At 57.4% G+C, this 18,451-nt stretch overlaps 1 pseudogene; it reads right to left on the bottom strand.

Annotated features, from left to right (window-relative positions):
• LOC135877198 (voltage-dependent L-type calcium channel subunit alpha-1S-like) overlaps positions 1-18,451 on the bottom strand; it is a 98,405-nt pseudogene that overhangs the window by 29,209 nt on the left and 50,745 nt on the right.

Here is an 18,451-nt window from a genome sequence, read left to right as displayed (position 1 = left end):
CTGGTGCATTGTGATCCAGTGCAACCTCATGGCACATATGAGGGGCCCTTTAATGACCCGTGGGAGTGAGGGACTAGCCTGGGGTCTTTGCTCCTCGAGGAAGTCAGGCTGGCTTCCCCCAGCAGTGGCTCTGCATTACAAATGCCCCCAGGCTGGCTGTACCGGGCACCCCCAGGGGATGGAATGGGAAGGGATGAGGTGGGATGAGGAAGGGGTGGAGCCTACACAGACCTGAAGAGCAGCAGGATGGCTTGTGGGAAGGTCTGGAAGTTGTTGTTCCGGTTGATTTGGGTTCCATCCACCAGGGCGATTTTTCCCAAACATCTGTGAATGACATGCTCAGGTCCCAGCTGCCCTGCAGAGGAACGCCCTGCCATAGGCATTCATTGCTACCCTCCACCCCACGTGCTCCCGCTCCTGGCCTCACCACTGCTCCCGCTGGCTCCTTTCCAGCCAATAGCCTGGCACCACAGGGAAAGGGCTGGCCTGGCAGGATGACCTTGTGGACTGGGCACAGCGCTGGGAGTCAGGGGCCCAAGGTGTGTTCCCAGCTCTGCGACTGACTTGCTGTGTGAAGCCGGGGGAGTTTGACAGCTCTGTGCCTCAGTTTCCCCATCAGCGGAATGGGGATAATAACAGTGGCCTCCCCCTGGCAGGGAGGCTGCTGGGGCTTGATTCACTAGTGACTGCAGAGCACTCTGAGACCCCCCTGGTGGAAAGACAGTGGGGTTGTATCTGTCGTGCGGCAGGAGTGCCCGAGGGGTGACCCCTGCTCCCTGGATCCTGGCTCTCCCACGCCCTGCCAGCCGGGGCCCCAGCGCTGTCCCCACCTCCTTACCTGCAGCCCGATCACAGCGTACGTAGATGAAGAACAGCATCACGATCAGCAATGCCACGTAGGGCAGGGCCTGTGAGACAAAGGGTCCAGGGCTCATGTGGGAGTGGAGCTGAGAGGGAGCAGCCTATCCCCGCTGTGGATCCCGCCTGCTTTAGGAGTAGGAGTTCTCCGGGCTGGAGCTACCAAGCTCTGGTGCCAGCCAGGGTTCCAGCGGGGCAGCTGGCCGGAGAGTGAGGCTGTCTGCTGCTGGCTGGGGCTGGAAGTTGCCACTAAAAACACCCGTTCTCCAGCATTCCTGCTGCTGTCACTCACTCCACAGCCTGCACAGGGAGCTCCCTGCCCCTGCAGCTAGGAAAAGCACTGGGGGGGGGGGGGGGGGCAGGGAGAAAGGGACATGCACAATCTCAGCACAAAGAGGTGCCTACGACTGAGGTGCTGGAGAGCACCCTCAGCGCCCCTCCAGTCCTGGAAGTTCCTGTCCAAGGGAGCTGGCGATCTTACTGATCTGGTCTGGGGAATATGGGGCCAGCTGAGGCTCTGAGACATGCTGACACCAGTATGAATGAGCATCTGGGAAGCCCTTCGTGGCTCCTCCTGAACTCCTAGATGCTTGGGTAACATACATGTCAAGTGCGTGCCAGCTAGTGACCAGTCCATATCGAGGTTAACAGCCTGCTGCTGCTACCGGCTAATGGAGCTCTTGAGCAGTAGAGGCCTGTGCTTTGGGGCTGAAGGTCCCATCTTCAAAGCCAGTTGCCCAGCCACACTGGGGATTGGTCCATATGCACCTGGAAGGACTTGATGAAGGTCCAGAGCAGGGTCCTGACTCCTTCCCCCCGGCTCAACAGCTTCACCAACCTCATCACCCAGAAACGTCGGAAGAAGGTGATGGAGACGCGGGTATTGTCTGCAGAATCCTGCAGGCAAAGCACGCCCCTTAGCTGCTCAGTGGGAACAGAAGCCCCAGGGAGGGGAGGGAGGGAGCAGGCCCAGGAGACCTGCTGAGCTCTTCGGGGCTGCTTGGCCACAGGGAGGAGCCACTGCTGTGCGGAACTGGTGGCATTTCCCCCACTGTTCACCACTACAGCCCAGGGATCTCTCGGATCTGCAGCCCGGCTCAGGGCTCTCCTGCAGTTGGGTGTTATGTGTGTTAGAGTAAGCCCACTCGCTGGGCCGGCTCAGGGGAGCTGCATGCTGTAGTGAGGGTGGAGGAGTGCTACCAAGTCAGTACATTCCAGCGAGGGTGATCCAGAAGAGAGCCTCCCTCCCCCATGCTCAGCTCCACCGGCAAGGGTTACATGATGGAATCCGGTCCCTCCTGCTTCACCTGGGGCTCTGGTTGCCACCACACTGGGCCCGAGAGCCTCCTGGCTGCAGCAGGTCTACGGCAGGGGGCAAAGGGTTTGAGCTGGCTGGGCATGTTTGGTTTGGGGTCATAGAGCGGGGCCGACCAGGGTGGGGTGGGAGGAAGGGAAGGAAGGAATAGGGTAGGTTAGGGTGGGGGAGACCTTCGAAAGACGATATTGCTGCCCTAAGTCCCCGCGAGTCCCTCCCTGTCTGGAGGGAAGTGGGGATCGGAGCCCTCCCGAGGGGGAGGTGCAGCAAAGGAGGCTATCAGGAGAGAAAAGCTCTTGGCAAGAGTGGGAACTCTCCGCTCCGCGACAGGGGCCACAGACACACAACTGACAGCACGACACCCGCTCGAGTAGCCAAACGCTGCTGGGCATGGGACCTGCAGTAATAACACCTCCTAGCTCTTCGTGTCAGCAGATCTCGAAGCAATTCACAGATCCCAGTCTTCGCACCCGCCGGGCGGTAAGGCAGGGCTAGGTTCTGATGGGGATCTGAGGCCCAGCGTGATTTCCCCAGGGAGCCTGGGGCAGGGAATTGAACCTGGACCTTCCGTCTCCTTAGCTAGAGCCCTAACCCCATCTTCCCTGTAGCTCACATGCTGCCTTCCCCACCAGGAGCCCCAGGTGTCTGCGTCGGAGCAAAGGCTCCCAATAACTTTTGGAACAAGCTGAGCAAACACTCCATAGTGCTGATCAGCCAGGATCACAGCTTGTGGGGAAAAGCCCCCGCCACGCCCACGTCAGCGTTGTCTTGTCTCATTGCACCGTCTTGTTCGGTAGCGTTCGCTGGGGAGCAGCCAGGAGCTGCTGTGGCTGGCACACTGACTCACTGGGCGGCGTGGGGCAGAGGGGGGAGCAGAGACCTGACCTGCCTGTATGGACAGAGGGGGTGTGCCAGGCACAGGCCATGGGCATGAGATCAGATGATCATAGTACAAGATCCCACTCCCCACAAGGCAGCTGTGGCCTAATGCTCGATGTGGGGAGCCACGAGTCCTGGGTTCTAATCCCGACTCCACCAGCAACTTGCTGGGTGACCTTGGGCAAATCACTGACCCGCTCCGTGCCTCAGTTTCCCCAGCTGCCCAATGGGGATAGTGACATTTGGTCACCAGGCTTTAACACCACAGTGGTGCCAGTGCCAGAGGCAGCAGTCCAGCAAAAACAGCAGGTCATCTCCAGCCGCTCCAGGTTGCCACACTGAAACCCCAGCTGCCCCTCTTGATAGCCATGGGGCTGGCTCGTATGGGGGGAGCTCTGCAAAGGACAGAGTGGGTTTATCCCGAGGGGTTTAGTGAAGTGTCCCAAATTCTGCTCTCCAAAGGGCTCCTGGTCTGAAAAATCAGCCTGTTGTGATCCCTGCCCCAGCTCCATCTCGGCCCCAAATCGCATCCCAGCCTCCATCTCTGGCCTCTCCTCACGTTCCAGCGTGCTGCTGTCCACCCAGAGCAGTATCAGCACCAGCAGCAAAAGCCCTTCCAGGTCTCTGGGTACCGCCTTCTGCTTTAAAACACCCCCACTTGTTCCAGCCAAACTGATGGAGTTTGTTTCTATCTGTTCCCCTCCATCTGTCCACCGCCGACTTCCTTCATGACTGCTGGCGCGAGAGCCTTCTCCTCTGCATCGCCGGCTGTCGGAAATTGCCTCCCTGTGCTATTCCGCTTCACTGAGCTTTGATCGCACGTCACATCTCAGCTGGAAAACGTGCTTCTCGCTTGCCTTCTCCTCCCTTCCTTTCTCTCTCTCGCCTTCTCTTTCCCCTTTTCTTTCTGTCTCAATTCATAAACACTGCCTGCCATCTCCCCTAGGGGTGTGTGCAGCCGCTCGAAACACCTGACTCAGTGACGCACCGCCAGCTCCAAAGAACTCGGCACTGCCCCGAGCCCAAAGAAAACTAGCCAGCACCTGGGCAAATGCCTAATAGCCCTGGGCCCCATTGTACCAAAGAGGGGAAGGAAACTGCAGTCAGGGCCCCTGCCCAGCACTAAGGATCCCCAGACTCTTGTCCCCCCGGCATTCAAAGCTGGGGGCTGCCAGGGACTGTCTCAGCTGATCTCGGCTGTTGGGGTGGAGCACGGGGAGAGTGTCTGAGGCGGCTAGGAAAGCGGCTATGTAGAGCTTCACTGTGGGGGGGGGGGAGGTGTTAAAGGGCCCACGTGACTTAGGAGCACAGAAAAGTAAAATTAGACAAAACACCCACGCAGATGTCTAGAGACCTTTACCTGAACCAATAGCAATAAAGGGTAAAAAAGGGGGGGTTTGCCCACAATTCTAACAGATACACCACAAATGCGTACATACCTGTCATCCATACGCACATACATACTAGCCTATGGGGTAAGTGTACCCTAACATTTCCGTGGGGGAAGAATGAAATTTGGGCATAAGAGGAAGGATTTCCGACTAATGCCCTATAAAAAGGAGAAGCAGCTCACCATTAGGCAGGCAATCTACCCACCTATCTGCTCCTGTCTACTCTTCATTGCCTCAACTACGTATTGATGCTACCCATCGACCACGGCTATTAACTATTAATAGGCCATATTTCTATTTCTTTTCAAATTGTAAGTTAAATAGGGATTTGAGCTCCCTTATATTTTATTTTAGTACAGCTTAGAGTTAAATTAAAAGAGAGTAAACAGCTCTGCATTAGCTTCCTCTGCCAGAGGTGTGAAAACGGAAATTGCCATAGGCGTGGTATCACATCTCCCAACACCGGGTTATCAAAACAGGGTGTGAGTATTAAATCAACTGTGCAGCTTATAATCTTATATTCATATATCTATATCTATATCTTAAAGAACTGTGATATTTGTAACTCTGTAATTCTAACTGTTTTACCATTTGCTTACTATCTTCATTGATTTTAATAAAAAGGTCTTTATGACTATATCTGTCTCAGTGTAAACTTCCTGTCATACCCCCGAAGTTCCTTTTATAAACTCTGTGAAGCCTGATTCAGGACGAACTTTATCTTCTGATCAAACAACTTGGCGAGCCAAAACCCATACTAATTAATATCCACAATAATAATTAGTAAAATTATTAAACTTATTAATTAATTAAAAATGTATTTAAATAAAATTAAATTAAGTGGATACATTAAATTAACACTACTAACACACCCCAAATCAGGCTACACCCACAGCCCGAACCTTCACCCCCTACACTCAACCCTCTGCCCCAGCCCTAAGCCCCTCATCCCCGGCCCCACCCCAGAGCCCACACTCCCAGCTGGAGCCCGCACACCCCTGCACCCCAACCCTCTGCCCCCTTCCACACTCCGAGCCCCTCAACCCCACCCCCACCACATGAATTTTGTTATGTTCACCAATATGGAGGTGATGTGTCACACGTCACCTCCATATTGGTGCACATAACAAACTTCATTCCGCACATGGGTGGGAAAAATTAGAGGGAACATTGCTTCTGGGACTCCTGACTTTTGTCCATCACCAGGGGATCAATTACCACCGACACCAGCACAGGCACTGTACCATACACAGCCGAACAGGGACTGAGGGAACCCAGAGCCCAGGGCAATGTCAGGCCAGGAGGGAAACTAACCTTCCGCAGAGAAAGGGAGGTTCGAGAAACGTATCCCTGCAATTGCATCAAATCACATTGTAAGAAGCTGTGCGCATACAGCTGGGGGGAGAGACCTTCTACAAACGAACGTTGCGTTAGATGATACAATGAACAGATAGAGCGACTGTCCTGTCTGTACAACAGCTGGATGGAACCTTAGTTAGATGGTTCTGTCTCTGGTTGAGTTTTGCTGTATTTCATGGACGAAGGATGGATGGATAGAAGAAAAGTGTAATATGGATGGATGGGTCGGGGTGGGATAGGGAGGGGTGGATGGATAGACAGATGGATGGAGATCACATTTCAATGTGAGGTAAGAAGATCTCCTAGAGGTTGGGTGTGTTTGCTCCCAGACCATTGGTGTCTTTAGCTCCTACCCCCGCTCCGCTATGGGAGAGTCACCCTGTGCATTGCAGAGCAGCTCCCTGGATTCACACCATGCAATCCACGCAAACACAGCAGCCGAGTGCAGCAGAGAAACAACTAGAGGAAGAAAAATAAGGAGACCCACTGCAAGCACATGCAGCTGATATTTACAATGCCATTACAGCCTCCGCTTAGGCAGTACAGTCCGCCACTGGAAGCAAGAAACGTCTGTCGAGAGAACAAGAGAGTCAGCAAGAGAAACTGTCAGAGAGGCAGGAAACAAAAGAGAGACAGAGAGAGAAAGAGAAACAGGCGGCTGGGTTCCAGAGAGAGCCAGACAGAGACACAGATCCTTGGAGGGAAGGGAAAGACGGGAAACAGAGAGAGAGAGAGAGAGACAGAAAGAAGACAGGGTAGGATGGCCCAAAATCTAACACACAGAACAAGGCAGATCTGAATCCAGGCCCAACCCCTAGGGCAGTTTGAAGGAAATATCAAGCTGGGTAAGACTGGAAGAGAAATGTTCTGACTTGGGAACCTAAAGATAGGCACTAGGGGAAACATCTGCAAAAGTACCAGAGCAACTTAAAGGCCTAAGCCCCCAGTGACGTTCAATGAGACATAGGCCTTGTCTACACTAGAAAGTTGTTCTGCTTGAACTGTTCCGGGGTAGTTAGAGCAATACAACCTGCCTTGGTGTGGACGCAATTATACTGGTGTAGAAGGTGCTTTATACAGGGATAGCTATTCCCATATGGGAACGGGAATACAAGTACATAGCAGCTTTATATTGGCATTGTTATAGCTACATATTGGTCAAAAATTCATGCCTGTTGCCAACATACACAACAGTTACATTTTCAAGTGCAGAGCAGGTCTTACGCTCCCAGGTGTCTGAGCCACTTTTGAAATGAGACTTCAGCTCCTAAGTCACTTCGGGTTCATCTTCACTATCAAGTTAATGCAGGCTCTTTCTCGGGTGTTGCCCTGACCCCGGCTCGCGTCCACACACAAAACCCTCTCACCCAAGTGTGCTGAATTCGTTAATTCCTAGAGAGTAGCTATTCCTAGAGCCCTGCGCGGATACAAAATTTGTATCCACATTCGATCCGCAAAAATGGTCCGCGGATAGAAAGCAATTCTCCCCTATGCCCGGAATACAGCTACAAGCACCACTTACAGCGTCACACCAGGCCTAAGTGGTGTCTAGCCCTTGTTCTGGCCCTGTGTGCAGGAGTGAATTTCACTCATAAGGCCTTACCCACCGTGCAGTGATGTCAACGAGTGTATTGACTTAGTGGGCTTTGGATCACGGTCACAAGGCATGATCCAGCAACAGTGCTTAACTTTAAGTCCCATTGGGACCACTTGCATGTGCTTCAATGTTTTGCTGGATCGGGACCTGAGTGACTCAGGAAAGGGCTTCAAATAGCAAGGCCTTCTCCTCCCCATCTTGCACGAGTCAGTGAACAGCCGTACACAGAAACAGGAGAGAGAAAGGAAGCAGAGAGAAAGCAAGAGAGGATAGACATAGCAAACCAGCGTTAACATTTTTCTGGGAGAAAACAACTGCCAGGGACGGCTTTGTTACTGGTGAACCCGTCCCAGTGGCGCCGCTGGGACCCAGTTGGCAGAGTTTTGTGAGGGTACTGTTTCCCTAAACCACGGTGCTCCCGGGGTCTGTGCGCTTGGGCAGGAAGCAGCATTCCAGAGCCAGAGGCAGTGCTAGCCCATTGGGCTAAGCAGGAACATTTTGAGGGGCCCCCACACAGCACATACTGAAAAAGCCAGTAGGGAGCCCCCATCAGCTGCTCGGGGCCCTAAGCAATCGCTCAGTCTCCAGAGCAGACAAGGCTACAGACTCCAGGTGAGACAGGTGCAAACACATACCCTGATGGGCAATGACCACTTGCAATGACCCAGAAACCCCAGCTGCCAACGGCGGGCAGAGAGGAGTACTTACCGGGTGGGGTTGATGCTCTCCAGCTACATGCCCGGCTTCACTAAGCCTAGTTCCCCCTAACCAAAACCTCCAGCACGGTCCCTAGAACTCTGGGTCCCTTAGCTCCTGGTGGCCAGGCAGGGTCTCCCCTTACCCCTGGAGCTTTGACAGTGGCCAAGAGGGGGGCTGTCAAGGTGCGTGCCTGGGAGCGATGTCAAGGGGGAAATGAGGGGTGGGGGGATCGTGGGGTGGCCAAGTGAACCCTCTGGAAGGAGACCAAAAAACCAGCCCCGAGGTCTCTTGTTGGAGGAGGGGATGTGGGGTGATTTGGGCAGCGTGCCCAACCCGTTAGTGTTTCTCGATACCCACTGAATGCCAAGCTCTTTCCAGTGGGAAGCCAGAGCTCCAGTGGATCCCTTCCCAAGCAACAATGGGATCTGGAGCCCAGGTGCCCTCATGTCTGAGAACTGCTGGGAAGGACACAGCAGCCCAGAACGTGTTTCAAGGCCCCCCGGGCAGACAGAGAGCACTCCGTGGGCACAGAGCCGCTCGATGGCAACTCGGCGCTTGGGGAAAGAGGCTGGTAGCTGCTGCTCTGCCTGGAACTCCTGACAGCAGCTGGCAACTGCCCAAATGAGCAGGCAATTTGGGGACCTCTGCAAGCTCCCTAAGGGGTTTGTCCTTTGTGCTGGCTGGGAATGGTGAAAAAGCAGAGGGGCTGACACAGTGCCGGTCACTAAAGCTGGGGTGGCAGTCCTGCTTAGGAGGGCTTTTGGTTGCTGTTAGCTGGTGGTGACATGGGAATGGAGCCAATGACCCAATACCTGGTGCGGGGGCGGCTCTGAGGAGTCCTGCTCTCTGGAGTTCGGCAGCTCGCTCAGCCAGTGCAGTTGCCCCAGGAGAACGGAGCCAGCCAGAGGGCTCCTCTGGGCTGTAGGGATGGCAATCCACCATGCAGGACTGGTGTGCATTGGGGCTGGGAAGCTGTGCCCGAGAACAGGAGAGGATGACATTTCATCTCCTCCGGGCCGGATCTCCTTGCCGATGGTTCGCTCTCAGATGCGGGGGAACGGATCAATGCTACTCTGGGACAGCACAAAGAGCGGGGACTCTCTGCAGTGACAACTGGATGGGCTTTTTTATTAGCGAGGATGTGCTAACCCCACTGGAGTGCTCACTTCAGAAGCTACTTCTCCGACTACAGCTGGGTCGATTGTACGCACCGCACACCCGATGTGTGTATGGAGCCGGTTTCCATGCCACGTGCTAGCAACGAGGTACACAGCTCCCAGCAATGCACCGTGCACGCCTCTCTGACAATGCTTCTGTATGCAGGCTGCTCAGTACATACACACTGCAGCGTACACGTGTGGTATCATGTAGACGGTATATACCGAATATACTCCGGTGTATATTGGATATACAGGCACACATATACAGAGTAGGCACCGGGTATATGTGGCAATCGTCATACACACTGACACACTCCAAGCACATGCAGCAGATTGAAACGGTGCCTGACCCTCACAGAGCGCAGGGCAGAAACTTCTTATAGGGACCATGAGGCAAGGGGAACCCTTTCAGCCATCTCTATGGTGATCTCAGGCCAATGAGCTGATTACTAGCCATCTGGGCATGAGTTTAAAGAACACGGGCAGGGCACGGCATGGGTGCAGCCTCTGGGGAGTACTGGCATATGTCACTGCGGAGTCAGCTTGAGGTTCTGGTTCTGTCCCAGGACAAGGGCAGTTTCCACAGGGTACCTCTCCAGGCAGATTCAGGAGGAGGGGTGGGGCGAGGGCCACTGAGGCTAGGGGGGGTCCACCATGGCTGTGTAATGGCTGAGGAGAGATCCCGTCAGCGCTGTCTCTTAAACAGCAAGGAGAAGGTTAACCCGTGTGCCCATGCCCCTGCCCCATTCTCCTTCTGCCCGGCCTAGGTTGCTCTGCCAGCCGGACCGGTGTCCCACGCAGTCCTGCAGGAACCCGGGCCTCCCATGTGACAGTGGGACGCTGGCAGCCTGCCAAGGCTGTCACTGCCATGACATCACTGTCCTGCCCGTGCTCTCGGACACGTTCCCTCTGCCCATCGCGGCACTTACATCGATCTCGCTCAGGATGACGTCAATGATGCTACCGATGATGATGAGGAAATCAAAGACGTTCCAGGGGTCGCTGAAATAGCCCTGAGATTGGAGAGAGTAATGAGGTGGGAATGACTGGGGGGGCCGAACAGGGGGAAAGGAAAGGAAGAAGCTGAGGGTCAGACAGGGGGGTTATAAACTCCCTGCGGAGGAGACCTGCCGTTCCTGAGCGCAGCGCGCTTTCTCCCTTGCAAACCGCTGCCCCGCTCACCGCGCCAGAGGGAGGGTCTCCGTTCGCCCACACAGAACACAGCCAGCATGGCCAGCCTGCCCCCCATGCCTCGAGATGGAGAGAGCACTGCAGAGCTTGGATTTAGATTTCCTTCCATGTCTACTCTTATCCGCTGGCACCCAGCACCCACTGAGCTCTTGGGGTCAGACCTTCCCAGCTGATTGGTGCCGATGCTTATTCTGGGCGAGTCCTCGGCACGCCAGGGAACGAACGCTCCTAGCCCCCAACAGGCCCAGCAACAGTGTGATTGTCCATCAAGGGAGCTCGAGTCAGGGCTGGGATGGCGGGGAAGACACGGCTCGCAAGTACAGGGGAGGTGTGTGGCCAAGGAGCTGCACTGGGAAACATTCCCTGCAGTGCACCTGCCCCGGCCCACATCACTGTGTATGGGTCGCAAGCAGCGGCTCTTGCGGCATGCCCCACGCTGGCTGCCTGGGGCTACAGGCGTATAGGGAAGGCAGGGGGAGGCTGGAGGAGGCTGTTCTTGTACTAGGTAAGTGCCCGGTGGGCATGGATCTGTTTGAACCAAGTGGCAGCAAGACAACCTGTGATTATCCCTTACGCTCAGAGGGATGACCTGGAGGGGGCTTGGTTCCCAGAGGACCATCCACATTTGGGGTTCTCTACCCCCGAGGGCTGGCATTGGTGGGGTTCAGGGAAAAGCGACCATTGGATGCCAAGGCAGCCCATGGAGCAGCGGCTCACGTGGCTGAATCGCTCGTGAGGTCGGGCAGGGGAGGGATTCCCCTCCGGGCACATCGACAGGGACCACGGAGGTGATGGCCGTCTCTCAGTGGCATTGGGGACAGGCCTGCGGGGCGGGCCGGGGGGCTCTGCCTCGCCTCTCACGTGGCTCAGTGGCTGTGGTGGGGGGAGGTTCAGGGGCTCTCCCAGGGCCGCTCACACGCAAGCCTGGTTTGATGGGGGGTCCGGAGAGCTCCAGGGAGGACCACTAGCCTCCCACCCCCATTGGAGAGACACCCAGGACAGTGAGAGCAGCGGAGTGGGGGTGGGGGTGTTGGGCGAACAGGTAGCTGGAGGAAGGGCTCCCCCTTGTGGCCTGGATTGGCCCTGCTCTTCCCCTCAGGAGCTGCCAGGTCAGCCTGCAGCCCTTGCCCAGGTGACTTCAGTGGCACTGTCCACATGAGTGACTGGGCGTGGGCAGGTCTCTCCGGGGCCCCAGGCTCCGAGGGGATTGTGTTCCCGGGACGCCGCATGGGGAGAAAATGCCATGCCCACTGCTTGGGGTGAGCCCCTGCCCTCCTCCAGATTCACACCCCCTGGGCCCCCTTCCGGACTCGCACCTGCCAGTCAGGAATCGGGGTCTGCAGCGGAGCCAGTCTCCAGGCAACCCAACGAGCACAGCTGGCCTGCAGCAGGCTGCCTGTGGATACCGCGCTTGAGGGGTGGGGAGAGCCAGCAGACAAGCTCTTAAGCCCAGCAGCAGCAGTAGCAGCAGTCCAGTGGCTACTCAAAGCATTTGTCCATGGCTGGGACAGCTCCTGCCTTGTCTCAGCTCAGGTAACTCGGTTCTGACCCTGGGCTCTGACTCCTGCTCCAACCACTGGGCACGGCTGCCCACATCCTGGTCACGTTATGCACCCCCACAGCACCCCTCTCCAGACTCATGCCCCCCAGACTTTCACCCCACACTCACCTTGGCTTTGAAGGCCATGAGCTTGAGGAACATCTCCAGGGTGAAGAGGATGGTGAAGGCCACGTTCAAGTTGTCCGAGAGGTGGTTCATCTCAGCTGACTGGTTGTAGTGCTGGGGAGCCAGGAAGAGGCACAGGTTAGCCCACTGGGCTATGGGGAGCAGGTATGAGGCTGGGCTCTCAGATTCTGGGCCAGATGTGAGAGTCTGAGACCAACATACAAAGCTAGAGCTCTGGCGGGGTTGGAATGTGAGCAGAAGTTGTGATGCTTTCCCCCATTCCACACACAGCTCTGCCAATAGTCCTGCCACCTAGCCCCCTCCCTGTTCCAGCCCTGGGTCCTGCCCCACAGCTCTGTAGATGTTCCTGACTCCTGATCCGCAGCCCGGGGCATCTCCACACTCACACACAGCTGTGCCACCGTCCCTCCCTCCTCACCTATAGCACCCGCGGCTTTTACATAGGAGGGGCCTCCCTGGAGCAGTGATGCTGAACTGCCTGAAGTATTCCAAGCCAAGATCCAAACCCAGATATCCAGGGGCACCCGACCAGTGGGCCAGCCTGAGTCTCACTTTGATGGCTTGCTAGTCTGCTATCAAGAGCAGGGTGGTCTCGGACACCCCACCCCCAGGTCCCATGGACAGTGATCAAAGGTTGCCACCCAACAGCGAGGTCGTTAGCTTTGCTCCCTCCTCACCTGCATGCCCAGGCAGATGGTGTTCAGCATGATCAGGAAGAACATGAGGTACTCGAAGTAGTAGGAGGTCACCACATACCAGGTCTGGTACTGATAGGGGTTCTTGGGGATGTAGCGTCTCAGAGGGCGGGCTTTCAGCGCGTACTGGACACACTGGCGCTGGGGCAACAGGAGGAAAAAGGTCAAGCGTTGACGCCCGTGGAGCAGAGGTGGCACCGTGGGCAATTATGAAACACTCCCAGCTATAAAACCTCCAGCTCCGCTCCCTGCCCCTCTCCCCTGCAGAGCCAGGCCAGACCCGATTTCTCACTGCGCAGGAAATCCTGTGATTTTGAACATTTTTTTCCCTGTTCTGAAAACATAAAAATTAGAAAGTTCCCATGAAACAAAAGTTGTGTTTGGAGCCGATCTAAATGTTTTGCTCTGAGAAAACGGGAATGTTTCCCGCCGCCTTCGACCTTCGTCAGCTTAAATCTGTGGTTTGGTTCGAAATGAAAAATCAAACCAACCCCCCCCCAAACATTCCATTCAGAAAATGGCTGAATGGCTGACGCTAGCCAAACGCTTCATTGCGGGAGGGGGTTCCAAATGATATTTCATCAGAAGGGAACGTTTTCAACAGCATCAGCATTTTCCACAGGAGAATTGTTGTGATGAAACATTTCTGCCCCTCTCTGACTCCAGGCTGCCCTGGTGCACGGTTACCAGCAATCGCTTGGGCGTTCTGCTCTCGGCCCCTTCTGGCCCAGGTCGCCTGGGTTAACTCCCTCTGTTCTTGCACATTGGGCACGAGACTCATAACAACCCCAGGTGCTCAGGATCTGAGATCCACCCATCCATCTGTGAAGCTGGACCACAAGTCCATAGGGCCATTTGTGATCACAGAAAAACTTGACCCGGTAACCTTTTGATTGCAGCTGCCAGAATCCCTCAAGGTCCACCCCTTGTTCCACATCTCCTTCCTGCAACCTTTCACCGAGAATCCCTTCCCACCCCATGCTACTCCTCCCCCTCTGCCAATAACTGGGCTGGGCCAAGAGGAACGCATGGGCCAGCGGATTCGGGACTCCCGCCAAGTCCGGGGGCGACTCCAATAGCTGAGTGATGGGGAGGGATGCGGCCCAGAAGAGCATTTGTGGGAATCCCTGGAACACGTCCATGCCCTGGACCTCCTGCAGGCTCCCCAAGAAACCCAGCCCAAGGGCTCCAGGGAGGCAACCCTAAAAGAAGCGGGGTGCTGTCAGGTATCAGACCAGCTAGGCCCAGCCGCTGGCCTAGTCCCTGACTAACTTCGCTGCAAAGCAATCAGTGAGCCTATCTGCACTACCTTGGAACTGACAGAGAGGTCACAGCCCCTGACGGTTCTAAGCCCGGCCCCCACCGCAGATCAGCAGCTGCTTACCGGGTACCTTGCCTGCAGCATCACTTGCCCTTGTTCCAGTCCCTGCTCCCTTCCAGCTTCAAATTTCTGGCTTCGATCCCCAGCTCTGCCCATGGCTTACCACGCCTTCGGCTCTGGCATTTGGCTTCTGACCCTCGGCTCATTCCTGGACTTTGCCCTCCCTGGACCCAGTTCTAACCAGTTATTAGTCTGAGTGGGAAGCCGGAGCCCCTTGCACTCCCAGGCAGGAATGGGCCATATAGGGCCATATTCTAGCTTTCCTTGGGCGGGGGAGAGGGCACGGGGGCAGTATGAATCCTGCATGACAGTCGTGGCGGGGACTAGCACCACTGGGAATGCCGGAGGTCCCTCATGGGGTGTGGCTGGGGCCCAGCTGCGAGGCCAGTGTGCAACGGTGGGAGCATTTTCTGCACCTTCTTAAAGGGAGCAGCAGGTCCCACTCCCGAGGGGGCTCCCCAGCCCACCGCCACCCCTTGTTGGCAGGCCACCGCCAGTCACTGACCTGTAGGGTGACCAGATCTCAAGAGTAAAATATCAGGACACATGGGGGGGCACACCGGAGGCATGGGGGAGGGGAGTGCACAACCCTAGGAAGCTGCGAGGGGGGTGCATGGCCCCAGCTCCGGCCCCCTCTGCAAGCCACGGGTCGGGGACACATGGCTCCGGTTCCGGCCCCCTCTGCAAGCCGCAGGTCAGGGACGCACGGCCTTGCTCTGGCCCCCGCCGCAAGAGGGGGTCACAGGGCTGGTGCAGGGGGTTGGGGCGCAGGAAGGGGGTTCGGGGTGCTGACTCCGGGAGAGAATTTGGGTGCGGGAGGGGGCTCAGGGCTGGGGCAGAGGTGCGGGCTCCGGGCGGCGCTTACATCAGGCAGCTCCCCAGAAGTGGCAACATCTCCCTCTGGCTTCTAGGCAGAGGGGCGGTTAGGTGGCTCTGTGCACTGCCTCGCCCACAGGTGCCGCCACAGCATCTCCCATTGGCCGCGGTCCCCAGCCAATGGGAGCTGCGGAGCCGGTGCTCATGGCGGGGCAGTGCGCAGAGCCCCCCTGGCCGTCCCTGCACCTAGGACCCAGAGGGAGATTTTACCACTAGCCATCTGGGTAGGGAGCCTACCAGCTCTGCACCAACCGGAGGCCTGGCAGCCCTACAATATTGGGACAAATGGGGTGAGGAGCCCCCTCGGGAGTGGGACCTGCTGCTCCCTTTAAGAAGGTGCAGAAAATGCTCCCACCGTTGCACACTGGCCTCGCAGCTGGGCCCGAGCCACACCACATGAAGGACCTCCGGCATTCCCAGTGGTGCTAGTTCCCGCCACGACTGTCATGCAGGATTCATGTCCATCATACATCGGTCGGGACACAGGACAGAGAGTTAAATATCGGGAAAGTCTGGTCACCCTACTGACTTGGGGCAGGCCCCCACTGCAGCTCAAAGGGTCGATACTGTGCTGCTCCCACATAGCCAATACGCTAGTGTGGTGGGGCGGCTGCCCCACACAGGGAGGAAGGATTAAAGCAGGCCAGAGGGAGCCTGCGCAGAACCCTCCCATTAGAGAGGCGAGCCAATCAGGAGGCTTGTTGCAGCGGCCAATCAGGGCCAGCAGAAGCCATATATAAAGGGCTGCTCAACAGAGCAAAAGGCAGTCTCTCCCTGGCCTGCTAGGGAGAAGGACTGGGTGCCTAGGAGCACCGTGGCTAGAGCAGAGCAGAGCAGTGCTGGGCAGGGTAGCAGAGCAGAAGGAGCTTCTGGCTGACCGCTGCCAGACTGAGGCCCCGGAGGAAGGGCAGACAACATGCTAGGGCTGCCCCCCACTTGCCCTGAGGGAAGTGGCCCACACAGACTGCAGTTTGCCCCTGGAGCAAGGGACTAGACTGGTGACTGCAGCAGGCCACTGAGGCGAGTGGCTGGACTATAGACTGCCAGTCCCCCCGAAAGGGGTGGGAGACAGCGGAGAGAAGAGGACGCCGGGGAGCAACGCGGGTCACAGAGTGTTGGAGACAGCAAAGCGGGAGTAACGGCGAGCGAGACACCACCGGAGGAGGCCGCCCTGTGGAAGGATTTGAGCTAATTCCAGAACGGCCAGCAGGAGGCGCCATGGTGGTGAGTCTCGCTCCGTCACAACTAGTTAGTGTAGGGTTACCATACGTCCAGGTTTCCTCGGACATGTCCGGCTTTTCGCTCTTTAAATAGCCGTCCGGGGGGGATTTCTAATAATCTAAAAATGTCCGGGATTTCCCCCGGTCGGCTATTTAAAGAGTGAAAAGCGGCTGACAGGGCGGCCGAGCGCCGCTCGCATTGGGGCCTCGGCAGTCAAAGCCCCTTCCCAGCTCCCCACATCCCCTGCAGCCTTAGCACGCCGCCCGGCGACGCAGTGGCCAGAGCCCCTCCCCCGCTTCCCCCCTCCTCCATAGCCTCAGCACGCCGCTCGGGCGGGGCGGAGCCAGACACCTGCTCTAAGCCGAGCGGCACGGTAAGGGGGCCGGGGAGTTGGAGAAGGGGGGCAGTCAGGGGGAGGGCTGGATGGGTCGGGGGTTCTGGGGGGGCTGTCAGGGGGGCAGGGGTGTGGAGAGGGGTTAGAACAGTCAGGGACAGGGAGCAGGGGGGGTTAGATGGGTTGGGGGTTCTGGGGGGGCTGTCAGGGGGGCAGGGGTGTGGAGAGGGGTCAAGGCAGCCAGGGAGCAGAGGGGGTTGGATGGGTCGGGAGTTCTGGGGGTCCTGTCAGGGGGCGGGGAGCAGTTGGATAGGGCATGGGAGTCCCAGGGGTCTGTCTGGGGGCGGGGGTGTGAATATGGGGTGGGGATGTGGATATGGGTCTGGGCAGTCAGGGGACAGGTAGGGTCCTAGGGGGGCAGTTAGGGTGGGGGGTTCTCAGGAGGGGGCAGTCAGGGGACAAGGACCGGGGGGGGGGGTTGGGAGTTCTGAGGGGGGCAGTCAGGGGGTGGGAAGTGGGTTGGAGTGGATGGGGGCAGGGCGGGGCTAGAGCGGGACTCCCCCCCCCCCCCCCCCAGTGTCCTCTTTTTTGATTGTGGAAATATGGTAACCCTAAGTTAGTGGTCTGTGCAGCCTGGCTTATGGGAACCATCCTGGGCTCCCAGTGTGGTGGCCAAGCCTGGATGTGTCGGTGAAGGTGTCAGAGAGCAGACAGAGAGAGGCACAGAAGAACAGGGGGTCTCGTCTTTCAACTCTGCAGCTTGGACACACCCTCGTGCCTGGGCTCCCGGCCTCTCCTGCCTGGGGTCCCCTGCACCTTGGTCTTGCCTAGTTCACACCCAGCTAGGGCACCCCGGCTCTCGTCCGGCTGGCACTCATCCCGCACGCTTAGCCACGTCCAGACCCTGGCACCTAGCTCTGGTACAACTGGCTCCTCGCACCCAGAGCCTGGGCATCCCTGGAACCGGGAGTTACCCACGTCATGGGGGCTGGGGTGGGAGGAGACTGGGGGGTCGGAGGGAGGTCTCTGCAGGGTGGGGGAGGTTCCATGGGGGGGATTCCACGGGGAGTACCTGATTCTTGTCCAGCTCGCAGTTCTTGTATTCGCTCTCGCCCTGCTCCTGGAAGGTGATGATGACAAAGCCGACGAAGATGTTCATCATGAAGAAGGCGATGAGGATGATGTAGATGATGAAGAAGGTGGCGATCTCCACCCGGTAGTTGTAGATGGGGCCCATGTCCTCGGTGTGGGTGTCAATGGCCTTGTACAGCAGCCTGGGGGGGTGGCGAGTAGAGAGCATGCAGTTTACCAGGCTGCATGGGGGGGCGGCTCAGTCCAGCTGAGCTAAGGCAGAGAGGTCAGGACATCCCAGACAGCTGCTTCCCCTTTGACTGCACTGGCACCTCTGTGCCCCTGATCGGGGGTGGGGGGGTCTGACCCCTCTCTCCATCTTCGGGAGAAGTCCCCTCACATGGCATTCCCCAGCCAGGCAGCAGCGTCAGTGGGGTGCTGGGATCTCCCCCCATGCAGCCGGACCCAGTGCCCGGCCCCCATGCTGCGTGCTCCCCCCGGCGGACTCACTGCGGCCAGCCCTCGAAGGTGGAGATGGTGAAGAGCGACATCATGGCTGAGAGGACGTTGTCGAAGTGGAAATCGTTGTGCACCCACTCGCGCGGGTACAGCTCTTGCATGCGTGTGTCTCTTCACCCCCTCCCGCAAGGCTCCCCTGCAAGCAGACTGGGGACAGGAAGAGGACGAGTGGGAGCGGGAGCTCAAGTGGAGTGCGGGCAGGACCACAGCCGGGCTGC

The sequence above is a fragment of the Emys orbicularis genome, chromosome 4 (genome assembly GCF_028017835.1).
Source record: "Emys orbicularis isolate rEmyOrb1 chromosome 4, rEmyOrb1.hap1, whole genome shotgun sequence".
Taxonomy (NCBI): Eukaryota; Metazoa; Chordata; order Testudines; family Emydidae; genus Emys; species Emys orbicularis.
The sequence above is the reverse complement of the archived record's forward strand: the minus strand, read 5'-3'. Positions and strand labels throughout refer to the sequence as shown.